Raw genomic sequence first — 18,289 nt, forward strand, 5'->3', positions numbered from 1 at the left:
GGCTGGCTGTTAGGAACAGCAAAACTCACATTTTTTTCTCCATCATGGAACCCTTTTTCCATAGCTTCAAGTGGAGCTGGGCTGATCGGATCAGAGCTCTGGGATCAAACTACTTGTTCTTGCTGAATGATAGATGTCTAACTTGAGATACCTGTAAGCAATAGTGGAGGCCATGTTCCTTTTTTTCTAGCAAAGAACTTCATTTCTCAGAAGTGTGACTTTATTTCTTTCTGACTCAAATGTTGCCACCCTGGGGAAGATGCTTTTGCTGAATCTCCATCCATCCCCACCTTTTTCAGCCTTCTTTTTGGACTCCTTCCATTTTTTAATCCATCCTGTTCATTCCTGATATCCTCAATTTGCTGAAAGACTATTTTTAAGCACTCTTTGTGCTCCACTATTGATAATTCCAGACAAAAATAAACACAAATCTAAAACTTCAGACACTATTTAAATCCCAACCAGGTCATTCCACAGCAGCCAGACCTCATTTTCAAAAGCTGTGTTATGGAAACTTTTTTGTGTCTCTTTACTCAATATTTTATTTTTTATTTTTACATTTTCAATTGGACTACTAATCTGTAGCCACTGATTTTGTGGGCCTTACCTGTTTTGTCAATAAAATTCTTTAACTCAACGATATTGTTGTATGCATGAAGACTAGATTAATTTTTCAATACATTTGTGGCAACAATCCCTTAGTGCAGTGGTTCTCAACCACTGTAATACCACACTCCTGCAAAATGATAAGTAAATCTGTGTGAACTCTCCATGAATATAACTAATACTTCCTTTGGGGTTAGAGTTGGGCAAGAAATACATTACTACTTACCCTTAATATGTCAGTTTTAATCATTCTATCACATGGATTCTTGGGATGTGGAGGGTGTGGAATTGCTCACTGCGGCAAAATGAAGAGCAAGATCCAGAGCCAGTTTTGACTGTGCTCCCACTTTTCCTAGGCAAGCCTGCAGCCAGTGTCTTTGGGCAAGCGGGGAGAAAACCCCAGAGTCAGTTTTGACAGTGCACCTCTGTTGCTTGCACATGCCTGATTGGATTTAATAAAAATTAAACCCAAGTTGCTCACAAGAATCCCCCGCTGAGATCCTTTGTCTTAGAGAATATATATATTAGAAAGTGGTCTCGTGTTTAAATCACATTCTTGAGCACATCTGGTAACTGTGGTGGGGTGGGTCGTCTATTGAATCCACAGAGTTGCAGATCTGTACCAACAAAGATTCATCATTTTAATTTTCCCTGGCCCCAGTGACATTCAGTTCAAACCAAAGAATTTCCACATATGCACAGCCATCCTGCCAAATCTCTGAGCTTCATTATGAAGTGCTCAAGAGTGAGCTTTTGATGGCTGGCAAGGACCAAAGCCATTTACCCCAAAAACCTTGAGTGACTGAGGTCCCACTTTCCATTCCTCTTGAATTTGTTGTCTTGGCTCTTCCTGAGAGATGCCTGTGGGCTATAGCAGGGTGCTCAGTCCTTTTGGGCTGGTGGGCAGAGTTTCAGCTTTGTGAAAGGGTTGTGGGCACCATGACAGAATACCTGTCATCCCACTGATATGTTTACTATGAGGATATCAAGACACAACACACCTATTTCATAGAAGGCTGGTATTGCTAATGTATTGTGAGTTATACTAAAGGTCAATGCATGGGCTCAGTTCTAGCCCTAATCCTCAACATTACTCCTCTTGACCCACAGTGGTTCACCCCATTGTGACTTATCTCTTTCTCTTGTGCTGGACAAATACATTCATACACCTGCTCACCTAGACATGTGAAGGTTTTTGAAAGATTCCCAAAAGTTTTGAGAAGACTTATGAAACTCTGTGTAGGGAACTCATTTCTTGCCCCTACCTTTTACCTAAAGATAAACTGGAAGTAAGTGAGAGGGGACTTTGGAAGTGTGTGTGAAACATACAAGGACATTCAAGGGAAACAAGTTAAAGCAAAAGTAATTGGATATTTTATTGGCTATTTACTTATCCAAATTTTTAAACACTAAGATTATAGTAATATTATGTCAGTGTGAAAAAGGTGAAGGAAGGGGTGAAGAAAAAGGGAACAAGGAACCAAGGAAGAAGCTGGAATTCCTTTTTAAATTCACGCTAGGGTTTATTGGACTTGGATGATATCAACCAACTCCTAATATTTAAAGTTTTTAAAAGTAAGCTGTGAAATGGTGAGTTTGGAAAGAAGCACTGATAATCACTTCTGTATGTTAAGAAAAGTATTATTTCAGCACAGCTTTCCTTTAAGGAAAAGAAAAGTCTTAATAGAGTCTTATGCTCCTTAATTGCTGCCCTTCAATTTTAGAGCAGCATTTACCTCCTGTTTATCAAAGTAGGTTGAACTTATTTTTCAACCTAAGAGTTTGGAGCAATAGTTAGTTATGTGATGTTATTTCAAAGCAGTGTCTTTAAAAGAGGGAGAGAGCAAGAGATCATGCTGCCATATCTTTAAGGAAGAAATCTATACTGTCTTAAGGACTCTTCTACTTCTTCAGAGTAGTCTAAGTGGTTAGTCATTCCCACCCAGATCCAGCTAGTTAGATGGCTGAGTATGGAGGACATCTGGAGCTGGGAGACTCAGATTTATTTTATTTCTTAAAACATTTGCATATTACTTCCCATTTACAAAAAATATTGAAAGCAGTTTGCAATAAAAGATGGAAGTCTGGCCTTGGTCATAGAAGCTCATTGTGGTATCAGGGATAATTCCTCTCTCTCAGCCCAGCTTCTCTCAACACTGTTGCTGTGGAGAAAGAATTAGAAGTGGGAACACTGGGCTTCTACAAAGGCTCTGCCTGGAAAACTTAATACAGAGTTTTAACAAGCAATCTGAAGTCAGGGAAAGCCTTCAGCTGAAATGTAGCTCATCTTGCAAGTGCATGTTACCACTTAATCACCACTGTGTATACAACCATGCCATAAAAGAAAAATAAATAAGCAATTTGCTGCCAGTTGATTCTGTTCTTCTCTGACATATATATGCATAAATATAGTGCATTTTTGTACCTGATTTTTATGAATGTATGCGTCTGTGTCCAAACTTTTTTCAAATATATTTTTAAAAATACTGGTGAATTTCAGAGGGTAACTAAGTTTTGGTATGCTCAAAACTACTAAATTAGATGAACTCACATTTAAATGCCAACTAAATAAAATTATCTTTCATCCCTAATCTGTAGTAGATTCACTCTAATTCTAAATCGAGATGAGTTTCAACATGATTAAGTTGGCAATCATGTTCACTTGTATTTGGGTATAAACCTGACAAATAGCACACTCATTCACAGTATTAAAGAGGAAATGCTTGAAGATCTATGCCAGTTAAATGTCATCCTGCAAAGCAGTTCATTTTAAAATGGCAAAATATGAATTGTCTCTTGATTTATCTCCCAGACTTTTCTGTAGCTTCCTCAAAGCATTAAAATCCTTGCAAATCTTGTTGACGGATGCTGCTGACTTGGAGACATGGAGCCTTTATCAATGAGGATGTTATGTGACAGGGTCTAAAAAGCTGTTGGAATAATGTATCTCTGACTAATCTTAATCAGTGGCCAAGACAAGTACATAGCAGAGAGATAGCCAACTTAATGTCATACCATGATTCTTGGGTCATGACACATTGCAAAGTATCTTGGAATCAATTACAGCACATCTTCCAAATATAGTCTTCTTTGGAACTGAGGCAGTATCAGTACAAATGCAAACAATGGGGGATGCATACATCTAAGTCATTGCAAAACAAAAACAAAAACCCAACATCCTGGGTTTTAAGGTAGTCTACAGTATATCTGCTTAACAGCTGTTTAAAATAGCTGTTTTACCTCAGTATAGCAAAGCATTAAAAACAGACTGAAGATGGAAAAACTATTATACTGGGTGCCCGATGCAAAGCAAACAGGGAAATAAATTGCTGAAACAGATGTCTTATTGTGAATCTTTTTTTTTTTAAAGAAGACTCTTGAAGCAGTAGCCTTAAACCTCACTTATCTGAGTATGTGGCAATCAATCTCACCAGAGCTTATTTCTGAGTAGATACGCATAGGTTGGCATTGGTCAGATCAGATCTCCAGGTCTTTCAGAAAGTTACTGAATTAGCAGGGGAGGAAGAGGCTTTAAGACAGAGGCTGAATGATAGAGCTGCAGGGGTAACTTAGAGATTACATTTCAGAAATGGAGCAATCATAACAAATATTAAAATAATATTAGTAACAGTAAACAGTTGAGTTAATCATTATTTGATCTGATTAAAGTATATAATTGATCACACAAGTATAACATACAAAAATAGATACATGCTTTGATTTGCACACATATCCTAAATAAAGAGATACTGCCTCCTGTTTCACTCTGGTTTTCTTACCCCTCCTCTTAATTGTCATGAACTTGAATGAACCAATCTTCTTCCCATCCCATCACCCCATCTAAATCCATTAGCCAAAGGCAACTGTTGAAATTTATAATGGCTGCATTCACACAACATACCTAACCTGGTTACTGAATTAATATATTTTTCTGGGTTCACACAGTACATTGAACCATAACCTTCCAAATGGGTTGGGTTTGCATAACACACAACATCACAAAAAACTAGCCATGGTTAACACTGACCAAGCCTAGGATGTGTAGTGGAATCATGAAAGAAAGCCAAGGAGAAAGTGGAGGTCGCACCTATGTGCATTTTTTCCCCCTGTGATCAGTGCTTATAGGCTCTAAACCAGTAGTTGATGGATTAATATGGCTTTTACTTTTTTGGACATGAAATCAGCATAGCTGATGCGTTTATCTCGGACCCTCCATTTATGTTTTCAGCATAGCATGATCTCAGGCACTTGATCACAAGGTCAGCTGCTTGGTGTAGGGAGTTAGATTAGCATGATCAGGCCATGTATGATAGAATGTCTTTAGCAAGTATGCCAGTGCCTGTAGGGATATTTTCTCAAAACAACAGAAACGATTAATTAAAAAGGGAACATATTCTCTAAATCAACCCCAAGAAATGAGCCTTAGTGCAGTCCTGCCCAGGAAAAGTGCTATTTGCTAGCTGGGATAACGTGAGAAACATCCATAGCTGCTTTTGATGAGGAGGAGGGGTACCCATCTACCCAAAGGATGTGACATTCTGTCCTCTAATTTACACTCCTCTGCCGATTGTTTTAGTGCCTTGCCTGTGGGTATTTCCAGTCTATATTATGTATTGCAATTAAAATTACTCTTTTGCTATGCTTTGCTTATAAATCCTTTCAGCTTTTTATCTGGTGTGTTTTATTGCTTTTGAATCCAAAAACCTCCTGCCTACATTTTAATGAGGGAAAGCACCATGTTGAGCAAATGCATCAATTAGATCTTCAACAGACCTGGTCTTCCTCAAATAACTAAGCAGCTTTATTCTCTAATCCTGATTTTCCACTCTGTCTGGCATTGCTCAGGGAGGCTAGCACCCAGAGGACTTGCTGGCAGAAGCTACATCAACAGGTGCAAAGGAAAAGGAGAACAGGTAACGGCAAAGATACAGCCTTGTATCAAACTGAAAGGATTGCAAAAATGGGCCATCAAGAGAGAAGGGAATGCGAAAAGGCAAGAGATCGTGATGGCTAATGAGATTATTCCTAAACCCTATTCCCACAAAATGCCTGACTCAGGCAGCCATTCACCTAGTTAAGATTCTAAGAAACCTAAAAAACTCGTCAGAGTTCGAGTTAACGGAGCCTCCCGCGCGGCAGGAATGTCCTAGTATCCCATGAGCCCTTACAGCAGGAGACTACAATACAGGAAGGTTTCAGGGCGTGGCCGCTTATTTCACCTTGGCCGGGCGGGCGGGAATGGGAGGGGAACAGAAGGCGGAGGAGAGACAAAATGGACAGAAGGGGGAAAAAATAATGCCCCAGTGGCAGCAGAAATCCAAACGCTAATCACGGCCACGTTTAATCCTCTTCCGGGACTGTGCTGCAAAACTCGGAATGACCGCTAGATGGCGGCAAATACTCTCTTGAGGGGTGTAGCCTTCTAGCTCCTGTGTTGAGGAAGATTCTCAGTCATCCAGGTGGAACTGTCTTTTGGTTTGGAAAAGAAGTCCAGTTGCCATGACTCAGCCTCCAGACCTTCTAGCCTTTGCTCATTGCCCAATTTTTCAGACACCCTCCATTCAAGCAGCCAGACCCCCTGATCCCATTCACATCCCTCAACTTTGCCCAGCAGTACCCCTAACTCAGCTCTGATCAGGCCAGTGCACTAAAAATACTCTGAGAAAAAACAAATATAACCATGTGCCTTTCATGAAAAGCAAAGCCCGGGGGTGGGGGAGGAGCAGCAGATTAGATGAGAACAATTGGCAGCAAAGTATAAGGGAACCCAAGAGAATTTAAAAGTTGACTACAGTATAAGGAGTAGTGTTAAGTATCTTAGGGCACAGGGAACGAGGGAGAAGATATAAACCCACTCCCCCCACTCCACAATTACCTGACATACTCCTATACTCCTGAATCATCATCATCATCATCATCATCATCATCATCATCATCATCATCATCCTGAATGCATTCTGCCAGGCAGGGTGGATTTGCAGTCACCTCTTGGTGGCTGGTGCCATGACCTGGAGGATTCATGGGACACTCTCTCTTCCTTGTATTTGCAGTATCATTCAGTACAATGAAGTCCACATCCAGAGTTCATCCCACCTCAACTAGGATGTTTCTCAACCCAGTTCTGGGAGTTGAAGTCCACATTGCCAAGGCTGAGAAACACTGATGTACAGTGTAAAGAATGCGAAAGAACACAGTTGCCCTCAGATGGAGGAGAACCTCTTGCTCATTGGGGCATCATCTGGCATTTGTCCATAGCAGAAGGTTCCTGTCCTACTCTTCCTCCCTCTCAAATGTGGATTCCCCAGTGACAGTCCACTGCCTAGCTCAAGACGGCCATGGTTCATGGATAGCATAAGGGTAAGGGGGGCCATTAAGGTAGGATCCCACTGCCAGCCATATATTTCTGGATAACATCTCTCCACTCCAGAAAGATGGAATTTTTTTTTATTACAGAAGGTGATCTCTTTGAGCTGTTTCTTTATGGCTTTCTCCTTGTCTGTGCAATGTTGGAAGGTGCAGTAGAAGCGTCTCTCATCAGTTTTTTCTTCACCAATTTTTTTTATTTACCTCCTACAGTTGTTCACTGATCAGAAGATTGACAAAACAGGCAGTCTTTGTATTATTTATTCATTTATTTGTCAAATTTATATGGCCGCCCATCTCACATGAAGTGACTCTGGGTACAATAGAACTATCCTGATTCTTTCCCAGTTTCTTTTATACCATGGATAATAAGGAGTCCTTGGTGAACATTGGCTGTGAAGATTGGATACCCTGATCTGACATTCTGCACGTTGGGGCTGGAGGTCCTTTATAGCCAGTTGCTTGCTCCAGATACGTTTGGGTTGTGGGGGGAACTCCTAGAGGATTTGGTATGCAAACTGGAACAATTTAGGTTTGATGTTCCTACAACATGAATGGTTAGGTGGAATTAGTTTAAAACTCAGCATGACTGGGTTTGAATTGGGATAAATTTTAACCCCCTCCCTTTCCACGTTAGATCACTGGGTCAGTTAGCCAATTTTTGGTGTTCTCATGACACACTTAACCCCCCTTGACCCAGTTAAGTGTGTCATGGGAAAGGATCATACTCTTGTAACTAAGATGTGCTATTATTGGCAGAGCTTTGTGGGGCACAAAGATATTCTTGGATTTCTACAAGGAGAGAGAGTAGTTGTGTAGCTGCAAATAATTGTGCAATTAGAAGCAGCAATGAGATCTGATATATATTGACAGATTCTTTTAGAAAGCTGTTTCTACATACTTGACTACTGCATTCTGGAAGCAGAGTGATTCTTTGACAAGAGAATCTATGATTAGCTGTCAATCAGATTTTAGAAACAGCACCAGCTTCTGGGTATAAATCACAGCCCCTATAATTTAATTCACACAATGTACTAAAGCTTAATGTGGCTTGTTTTTTGCTCAGTGTGATGGCAAACCCAGCCAAGAATGGCTTATTTAACAACTTAAGTTTAGATAAATCATGGATTAGGAAGATGCTTAAATCTGGACTGTTTTCCAATTGCTTCTGCAGCTAGCACAGCAGATTAATGGGAAATGCATAATATTAAGTGCTTTGACTGGGGAAAAAAAGGCTATATATAATCAAGGAAAGTAGTTTGCATTATTTTCCTCAAAAAATAGGCTTTCTCCCCACTCCTTTAAACAGAGTGGGAATGCATCCTACGAAGAAAATTAAATAATAATGTATACATGAAAAAGAAATAGAAGAAAGAAGTCTTTTTGCCTCTTTCCTCAATTAAAACAACAACAACAAAAAACTATCTGAGTATTCCTGCTGCAACACTTAACAAAACCCGTCATTTTAACTGCACATGCCTATGGACCCGGAGATCATGTTCCCTGACATCAGTGGTGTCACAGACACTATTGAAGATGTTCTTGAAGCTGCAATCAGCTGTTGCAGTCAAGATGTGGCAGAGACATTGGTTTTCACTAGGAATGCAAACATACTCTTTAGATGCACATCAAGGGTACATAATTGAATGCAAGGATGTTTGTATGCTCCCCTACCACAACGTTGCCAATGTATTATAGTTGTTAAAAAAGACAGAAATGCTGATGTTCAGCTGCAGATCACACTTCCCATGCCCATCACAACTGAGCTTCAATGGAAGAATTGAATTCTGTTGTGAACTGAAGCAAGTAGCAAAAGGAGGTGGAAGCCAACCTCCACCAGAGGGTTTTAAAGAGAGTGCTCCATTTATATATATATGTGTGTGTGTGTGTATGTAAATGTATATATATAATTTTTATTGAAACTTAAACAAGAAGATAAAAACTAACACAAACTAATATAAAATAGGGAAGAAAAAGAAAAAGAAAGAAATCAGAGAAAAAAGCAAATAGTGCAAGAAAAGAAAAGAAAAGTTGAAGAAAAATAGAAAAGAAAGAAAAAAGATATAAAGATGTGGCTTCTGATATTCTTCACAGCAGTTCTGAGTACTAATTAATTAATTAATTAAATTTGCATGCCGCCCATCTCCCCCAGAGGGTGACTCTGGGCAGTTCACAATTAAAGTAAAACCTGAAAACAGTTAAAAATATAAATACCCACATTAATTAGTTAAAAAGTTAGACTATATATAAAAGATCCTATACATAAAAAGACTAAAAACATTCAAGATGACGGGGGGGGGGATAGAATCAATTACCCCACAAGCCAATTCCACTGGTGTGAGCCCCTATCCAGCCCTCAGGCCATCTGGCATTGCCAAGATTTTACATTCTTCCTGAAGGCCATGAGAGCGGGGGGCACACTGCACCTTGGGTGGTAAGTTGTTTCACAGAGTGGGGGCCATGGCAGAAAAGGCCCTCTTCCTAGACCCCACCAGTGGAAATTCCTTGACTGGTGGGGTCCACAACATGCCCCTTCTGCTGAACCGAGTGGGGTGGGCTGATGTAACAGGGGTGAGACAGATACCTTGGTCCTGTGCCATATTTTATATATTTATATTTATATATTTATATATATATATTTTAATAGATAATAGATAATGTCTTTTCTCTAATCAAAGAAGTCAATTTATCCATTTCTCCAAAATGTCAACTTCACCAACCATTCCTCCATAGAGAGTAATGTCAAATCTTTCCATCTCTGTGAATTTAGTAATCTTGCTGCCATAATCATATATTTAAATAATCTTCCATGGGTTCCCCCCCCCCCCAACTGTTTATCCATTAGTCCTAAAAGGAAAAGTTCTGGCTTCAACTGAATATTAATCTTTAAAATCCTCTGTATCAAAGTATTTGATATGTATTTGAATCCAAAATTGTTTAGCCTTTTTACATGTCCACCAAGCGTGATAAAATATCTCTTCATGTAGTTCACATTTCCAACATACATCTGAAGTACCTTTATACATTCTAGATAATTTCTCTGGCGTCGTCTACCAACAATACATCATTTTATAAAAATTCTCTTTGAGATCATAACAATTTCAACCCTTTTAACCACATATTTTCCCATTGATCCATCTGTATATTATAACCAAAATTCTTAGCCTACTTTATCATACATTCTTTAACATGTTCTTCCTCTGTTTCAGATTTCAACAAAAGTGTATACATTTTAGCAATTGCACATTCATTATCTGCCTTTTTGTCCTTTTTGAATCTTTCTGATAACCGTAAATGGGAAAACCATTGACAACTATATCCTTCTGCTATTGATTGCTCTCTTGATTTGATTTTAAATTCCCCTTGATGGTTTTCCAATAAATCCCGGTACGTAAACCATTTGACTTTGTCTGCTGTTTCTCTTCTATGATACGCTTTTTAAGCTGAGATCCATAAAGGTGTTTTCAGGCACAACCTGGGTTTATATCTATTCCATATTCTCAATATGGCACGTCTAATAAAATGATTTTTAAAGTCCACATTAATTTTAACTTTATTGTACCATAAATATCCATGTCATCCAAACCTCAGGTCATGATCTTCTAAGTGTAAAAGTCTCTTGTTTCTCAGCAACATCCATTCTTTCATCCAGACCAAACAACAAGCAGTGAAATACAATTTCAAATCTGGTAAACCCAGTCCTCCTATTTCCTTTGTGTCTTATAACACTTTATATTTAACTTGTGGTTTTTTCCCTTGCCATATAAATTTAGATGTATCTTTTTGCCATTGTTTAAATGGTACATCTGTTGTCAAAACAGGTATTATCTGAAACAAAAACATCATTCTTGGCAAAACATTCATTTTTATCACATAGATTCTCCCCAACAGTGACAATTTTAATTTCTCCCATTTTAACATGCCCTTCTTAATTTCGTTCCATGTCTTAACATAATTATTTTGAAATAACATACAATTCATATTTGTCATAGTAATACCCAAGTATTTCACTTTTTTCTCACTCTTAAAACCAGTTTTCTCCATCAGTTCTAGTTGAGCTAATTTCTTTGTCTTAATATCTTTGTCTTCTGATTATTAATCTGCAAACCTACTAACATACCAAAGTCCTTTAATTTTCCCATTAACGTTTCTACTCCCTCTAGTGGGTCTCCACACATGCCCTTAACTTGTAAGTTTCTTTTTAAATCTTAACTCCCATAATTCTCTTTATCTTCTTACATCTCTATTCAATACCACAAGAACCAAAATGAACAAAAGTGGAGACAGTGGACATCTTAGTCTTGTCCCTTTTTGAATCTCACAAGATTTTGTTAAGTCTCCATTAACAATTATTTGTGCTTTTTGAGAAGTACTGTATAAATCAATTTTACCCATTTAATAAAATTATCTCCAAGGTTTGTATGTTCCAGAACTCCAGCCATCTCCCTGGTTTATTTGCAAATTGAAAATTTCTTTGTTTTGCTTAGTTCATCTTTATTTCCATCTCTCTCACTGTTAACATAGATAATTGTCTCTGTAAAAGTTTAATTTGGTGAGTAATAGTTGTCAACCGTGGAGATTTTTTAAAATCTTCTTTCTTTTTTTTTTTATCTCATCCAAAATCATTTGTATTTTCTCTTGCCTTCTTTTTAAATTCACTATTGCGTTGTATAAAGTATCCTCTTATGAAAGCTTTACTTGCATCCCAAACCATCCTTACTTCTGTGCCTTTATTAAGATTATTCTCAAAAAACTCCTTTAACTTCTTTTTACAATCCTCCACCACCATTTCTCATTCAATCTCCACCTAAAAGATCCATTTTTCCTTTTAAAAGTTAAAGTCACTGGATTATGATCTGAAAATGTGCTTGATTTAAATGTCTCCACTTTATAGACATTATTAGCTAAAATCTTAGAAATCCAAATCATATCTATTCTTGAAAAAGATCTATGTCTTTCAGAAAAATAAGTATATTCTTTTGAATCACCATTTTATGTTTCCATGCATCAACAAGCTCCAAATTATCCATTAAATTAAAAAAACATATCTTTGGTAATTTACTCTGTGTTGTTTTAATGTTTTTCTCAGAAGTTCTGTCTTTTTGTGGAGAAACCATTCCATTCCAATCCCCCAGGAGACACCAATTTTCATAGGTAAAATCCAATAGCTTATCCCTAAGTCTTTTGTAAATTGCTGTTTTATCTTCATTTGGGGCATAAATTCCCAATTTCAAAGTCGTAGCCCCCTGTAGATTAACTTCCACCCCAACATGTCTACCATAATCATCAGTCAATATAAGTTTTGGATATAGTTGGGGATTTATATACAAAACAGCTCCATTTTTCTTTTTCAATCCTGCTGCAATAAATTCCTCTCCCAGATTTTTATGACTTAAATATTTTACATCTTTTTTCCTAATATGTGTTTCTTGTAGGCAAATCACATCTTGTTTTAACCTTTTCAAATAATGATTTTTTTTTCTCTTATGAGGGACATTTGCCCCATCTATATTCCATGTTAAGCATCTATAATCCCTATTTGGGCCAAGATTTTGGAAAAGTCAATACCAGTAGCGCCCAACATGGAATCCTCTTCCGTATCTTGTATCTGTTGTGGCATTTGTTTAATCTTATCTGTCATTGTCACTTCCCTTTGTGTCTTCTCCAATTTTTCTTTATTTTTTTTCAAAAAATCTCTTGCATTCTGTACAGAATTCAGCCTAAATCTTTGTTGTTTAAAAGTAAAAAATCACGCATTCCAACTTAGCCCATCTACCTGGAATTTTCTTCTGTTTATCTGTCAGGAAAAAAAAAAACCTCTTTTCTGTTGCATAATATTCTAATTGGAATTTCCTTAAGTACAATTACATCTGTATTATTAGGCCTCAGTCTAGTATTCAAATGTTGCTGTAGAACTTGGTCTCATGTCTTCTTCTTGACAAAGTGCACAAGGACCTCCCTTGGAACATTTCTTAATTTTGCAAATGTGTATTGATCCTATAGACCTTATCAAGCTCTGTATCCATGTCATCTTCCATCCAGGAAATCAGGCAGAGACTTAACAATCTTTTTTCTGATATCTTCTCCATGTTCTTCTGGAATTGCTCTAAATCTTAATCAGAATTCTTTTCTCTTAGTTCTAATAATGCCAAATTGTCCAAATCCTTCTCCATCTCTCTATTTAAAACTTCTGTCTTACTTTCCAAAACTTCCAATTTGTCAGTAATTTGTTTTATGTATGCAGCCAGTTTCCCTACAGATTCTTCAATTTTCTTAACTTTTTCTTTCAGATCTTTTTTTATTCCTGCAAATCCTTCTTCCATTTCCTTTTTAACTGTTGCAGGTATCTTTTTGCCAAATTCTTCAAATATTTTCTGCAATAAATCTTGTGAAATGCCCTTATCTATAATTTGTTCTAGTGAACCCCTGCATCCTTCTCCCAATTTGGCAGCTTTCCTTGTGGTTGCCATGGTGAGAAAGTGAAAGCGTGTCAATTACTATAGTGAGAATAAAAAGCAGGCTTCTTTTTTTTTCTATTTTGCTTCTCTCTGTTTTTAACACTTTAGTCCCAATTAGCTCTCCGTAGTTACAGTCTCACAGCTTAGCTCATATTATCCTTATCTTCCTATTTCGTAAAATCCACCAATTACTGCTGTCCTTAAAAATAAACATTCCCACAAATGTCCAGTCTGTTAGTTGTTAATTTTACTATTTTCAAAGGCACTTTCATCAGAAAGAATTATTTTGTCTGCTTTTTAAAGTCACTGTCTCCTTTTTCTGTTTAAAACTTTCTTAAATCACAATCTTGTTAAGCTATTTGCTTTTAAATTAAAATCCTTTAAAATAGCATTTCCCCCCTCTTCTTAATTTCAAAAAGAAGGCACTCACTGAGAGTTTTTAATCTTTACTGCCATTCAGAATATCTCTCTTAGGCTATAAAGTAATTACATCTTAAAGTGATGAAGAAGGTGAGTTTTTTGCTAGTCAAATGTCCATAAAGGCTGCACAGCAGTTTAGAACACGTTGTAAATCCCTTGACTCCCAAGCCTCTCAACCCATGATTGATCACAAGAAACCAAATTCCTGCGGCCTCTCATGAGGACCAGCTCTTCCAGAGCACAAGTAGGTAATTCCCCAATTTCTCCTTCCTCCAGAGAAAGGGTGAGATGTTATGGCTGGTGAGACGTCTCCACAAGTGGCTCTGCAAGCGGAGACGGCATAGTGGTGGAATCACCAGCCAGGAGAGAGTGCTCCTCTTTTTTGCCTCACTGAAAATTCACTGGGACATATAATTTCCAGAATGGGAAGAACAACTAACTTGTCTTTATCATTTTTACTTACTGCCAGGAAAGATAGAACATTCTTGCGTGAAGCTCCTGGAAAGATTTATTCCATAACCTGTGTGTCAAATTAAAGAGCTTTAATGTTTTAATGTAATAAACACAACTTGGTAGGGTTCTCTTTTCCTGCCCTCAGGATTACAGTCTAGATGTGACAATGATGGAAATTGATGAGGGGAGCTCTTCTTCAAATTGTCTTCTTCTGACAAACAGGTAAAACAAATATTTCAGGTAGCCTAATAAGGTGGCTATTCTCTCAGTACAGACAATGGTTATTAATTAACACACAAACCCACACTGCATTTCCTACTTATTTACATACCTACTTACTTGATGCATGTGTCACTTCAATCCAGAGGGACTTCTGAGTAGTTCACACTTCCTTCTTTCAGTAAGATTAAAGTAACAAAACAGTATGTCAAAAAGAAAACTAACAATAACAAAGAAAATTACAAAGAAAATTAAGGCCATCAAGGCCACACAGTAATATAGTATTTTTTGTTAGTTTCTTTCTCCAACTCTCAACCAACATTCCTTGGTTGTACCTTTGGCTTCACCTTCTTCAGCCTTAGGCTGTGATCCGAAAATCACTTACCTGGGCTGATTTCCATGGAACTCAGTGGGATTCACTTCTGAGCAGACATGGATATGATAGTCCTTTCAGCCTTTTAACTACTTGACTACAGTGGATTTTCCTTTTGTAAGGGAAAAATAAGAGAGTCTAATGGGGAATGAGTGCAGTAAGAATCCAGCAGACGAAAAGCCCAAATCTGAACTGAAATGGGCAATTCTGTCTTCACAGTTTCCATTTATGCACATGGCTTCTCTCTCATATATGCATCAAACTCTTAAAAAGCTACCTGTGCTAGCTGAGTATTTACAGAACAGTCTTACGAAAGCTATTTGCCATGGCAATAATAAGTTTTTGCCAGGCTGAGCCAACCCTATGTGCCATTGTTGCAGTGTCAGCTCTTCTCAGATGTGACAGTTCTGAATGTCAGGGAGAAAATCTATGCAGATCAGCTTGTGCTATTCCATTGAGACAGCAGCTTCAAAATCTATGCAATTATTAAAAGGTGGCAAACTCGCACGTAAGGATTCCTAGACTGCAATGCTTTCTAATTTTGATCTTTTGTTAATTTTGATTGTAATGCATAAAAACTCCAGTTTGGAGCAGTATGTAATGATCAGGGCTCTACATCTTCTATGGTTTTACTACTGCAACTGTGACAAACACTTCAGTTGGATGCAGTGAATGATCTAGCTCAGGGATGAGCAACCAATTTTTAGCTAGGGGGCATTTCGTCAAAGGAGAATTAACTAAGTGATCCACTACAGTAATTGTAAGAAAATCCACTAGTTGTTAGAATCTCAGTACCCCTTCTCACAGGCTGAAAATGAAATATATAATGGCAAACTTTAAAAAGAGAACTAGCTTAATTTGTAAAATTAGAGTGGTAACAACTTTTAACTTTAATTCGTTCAAAGGTTGGCTTATCATAGTATGATTTTCTTAGGCATGCTGCAGATAAAATCAAATTTTAATAAACCACTGAGTCATAAAATAATTTCCTCTATTCACCAAGCACTGTGCTGGATTCAACCAGAGAAACGTTCCTGTCTATAATGAGGAAGAAGTCTTTACAGGTACTTACTGACATTACAGATATAAGATAACTCTGTACAGGGAGCAACAAAATGTTTTGGCTGTGATAAAATACTTCCACCTAATGTACACAGAAGAGAAGTGCAAGAAAAAGCCACAATGCTTCTTAGACATAAGTGTTTATCCAAAGGTATTTTTTTCCATTCTGTCTGGAGAAAAGCAATTCCTTTCAATGTTCAACCCAGATGTTCCTAGCATTTATCAGCACAGAATAGGGTTCCCAACTAAGAGATAATTTTAATTACCTTTACTTACAGCATGGACTTCCTAGTTGTTTCCCCCCAACAATGTGTACAGGATTTCAGCATAAATCAGCTTTTCTTCAAGTTGCATGCAAATTCCAGTACTAGGGAGGTCCATGCTAGCCAATTCTTTCAGGCTTCTTACATCCCATCCTTATCCAATTCAGTTAATATTTTTCTTCCTGACATTTTCTGATCTACAGCTTTAGGCCCTGGTTTCCTAATAACAAATAATTGTATAGAATGTGAAGGATCAAAAGTATGACTGCATACTTTGAACTGTTTGAATTACCAGTGAAACTAATTCAGATGGATCGATTGATGGGAACAATCAATTGGTCAAGAAGAAAAAAATCAAATGGAAGGCTGAGACTGAACACCACTCTTCAGTTTTTTTAAAATAAAATTGAGGTTCTTTTGTACTACTTTCATATGTTCAAAGAAAATTGCTGTTGGAGAACATATATTAAATCCAAGTTACCAGTTTCAAGCCAAGATCAATCAACTCTCAAATGCATAGTTGAAGGCGTTAGAGTATAATTGCTGCTTGCCTCATGTTCTGCATGCTCTATCTCTTCAACAGCTGTTCTTATGTGTGTATATGTCTTTGTATGTATGCGAATACAGGTACACACACAGATAAAATACTCTTTTCTCAAGACTGTATTCCAGGCATCCGATAAAGTGGGTTCTGATCCACAAAAGCTTAGCAGTCGTACATTTGTTAGCTTTTCAAGTGCCACAAGTCTGTTGTTTCTGTTGCATGAGATAAACTGGTCCACCAGAAACTACCTTATACTAGTTTCCAAAAGTGATAGATGCATTAATACGATGCAGCAAAAATAAGGGGGGGAAATCTCATAGTGCCTTAAAGACAATTTCTAAGTCACTAAATTGTCACTGATGCAGGTGAGGTTTAATTCTTTTATCTGTTACACTAGAGTACTTGTCCAGGCTGCTCACCATTGTCTATTCTGACTCATAGCAGCTCTTCAGGGTTTCAAACAGAGATCTTTCCCTTTATTTCCTACTACACTTTTTTTTTCTTTAGTTGGAAAAGTTAGTAAGAAGCCAGGAAATAAACTTGGGGTCTTCTGATATTTTATCCCCCTGTTCATTAAGTTGGGCTCTAGGGATCAGTTGGGATTGTTGTTGTTGTACCAACGTCCCCGCTGCACAGCAACCTCCCTGCCTGAGCTCCTTGCCTGAGCTCCTTGACTCCATTTTCAGGTTGGCAGTGGAGTTCCCCAGATTTATGGTTTTGGGGGACTTCAATCTGCCTTCTCTAAGAGTAGGGTCTGAGGTGGCCTGGGAGTTCATGGCCACCATGATGGCCATAGGCCTATCCCAGATTATCCAGAGGCCAACATGGGACAGTGGGTCATACACCAGATCTGGTGTTCCTGTCGGAGCAGTGGCTTTGTGATCTGAAATTGGGAGAGCTCCTGGTGTCTCTCTTGTCATGGTCAGATCACACCCTGATTACCATGGGATTCTTTAGTGCCACTATCTACTTCAGGGAGGCTGGACCCATTAGATTAGTCTGCCCTCGGTGACTGATGGACCTGGATGGGTTTCAGAGGGAGCTGGGGGCTATTCCTGCTGCTCTGCATGGTCCATCTGAAGCCTTGGTCAACACTTGGAATGGGGGGTGGATGAGGCTTTTGATCACACTTGGGCAACCTCTCTCCTCTTGGGGATCCTATCACTTCCTGTGGTTTACGGAGGAGTTGAGGGAAATGAAACAAGAGATATCTAGTGTTGCTGGCACTCAACAAGGGACAAACTGAACTGAACATGGGTTAGAGCCACTATTAAGGCCTACCTTGTGGTGGTAAGGGTGGCGAAGTGTCAGTAATTCTCTGCCCTTATTGTGTCTGTAGATAGCTGTCCCAATGCCCTGTTTCGGGTGACATGAGCCTTCTTGGGTGGGGAGGCTCAGAGAACCTCTTGCAGGGTGTGTGAAAGAATTTGTTCAGCATCTGTTGGACAAAGCCACTCGGATTTGCAGTTGGACACTGGCCTTGTTGCAGGTCCGGAGGAGTTGCCTGGGGAAGAGTCTTGCCCAGTTA

Source organism: Python bivittatus, unplaced genomic scaffold (assembly GCF_059951505.1).
Source record: "Python bivittatus isolate LINGU-HERP-01145 unplaced genomic scaffold, Pbiv_v1 ctg000200_np1212, whole genome shotgun sequence".
Taxonomy (NCBI): domain Eukaryota; kingdom Metazoa; phylum Chordata; class Lepidosauria; order Squamata; family Pythonidae; genus Python; species Python bivittatus.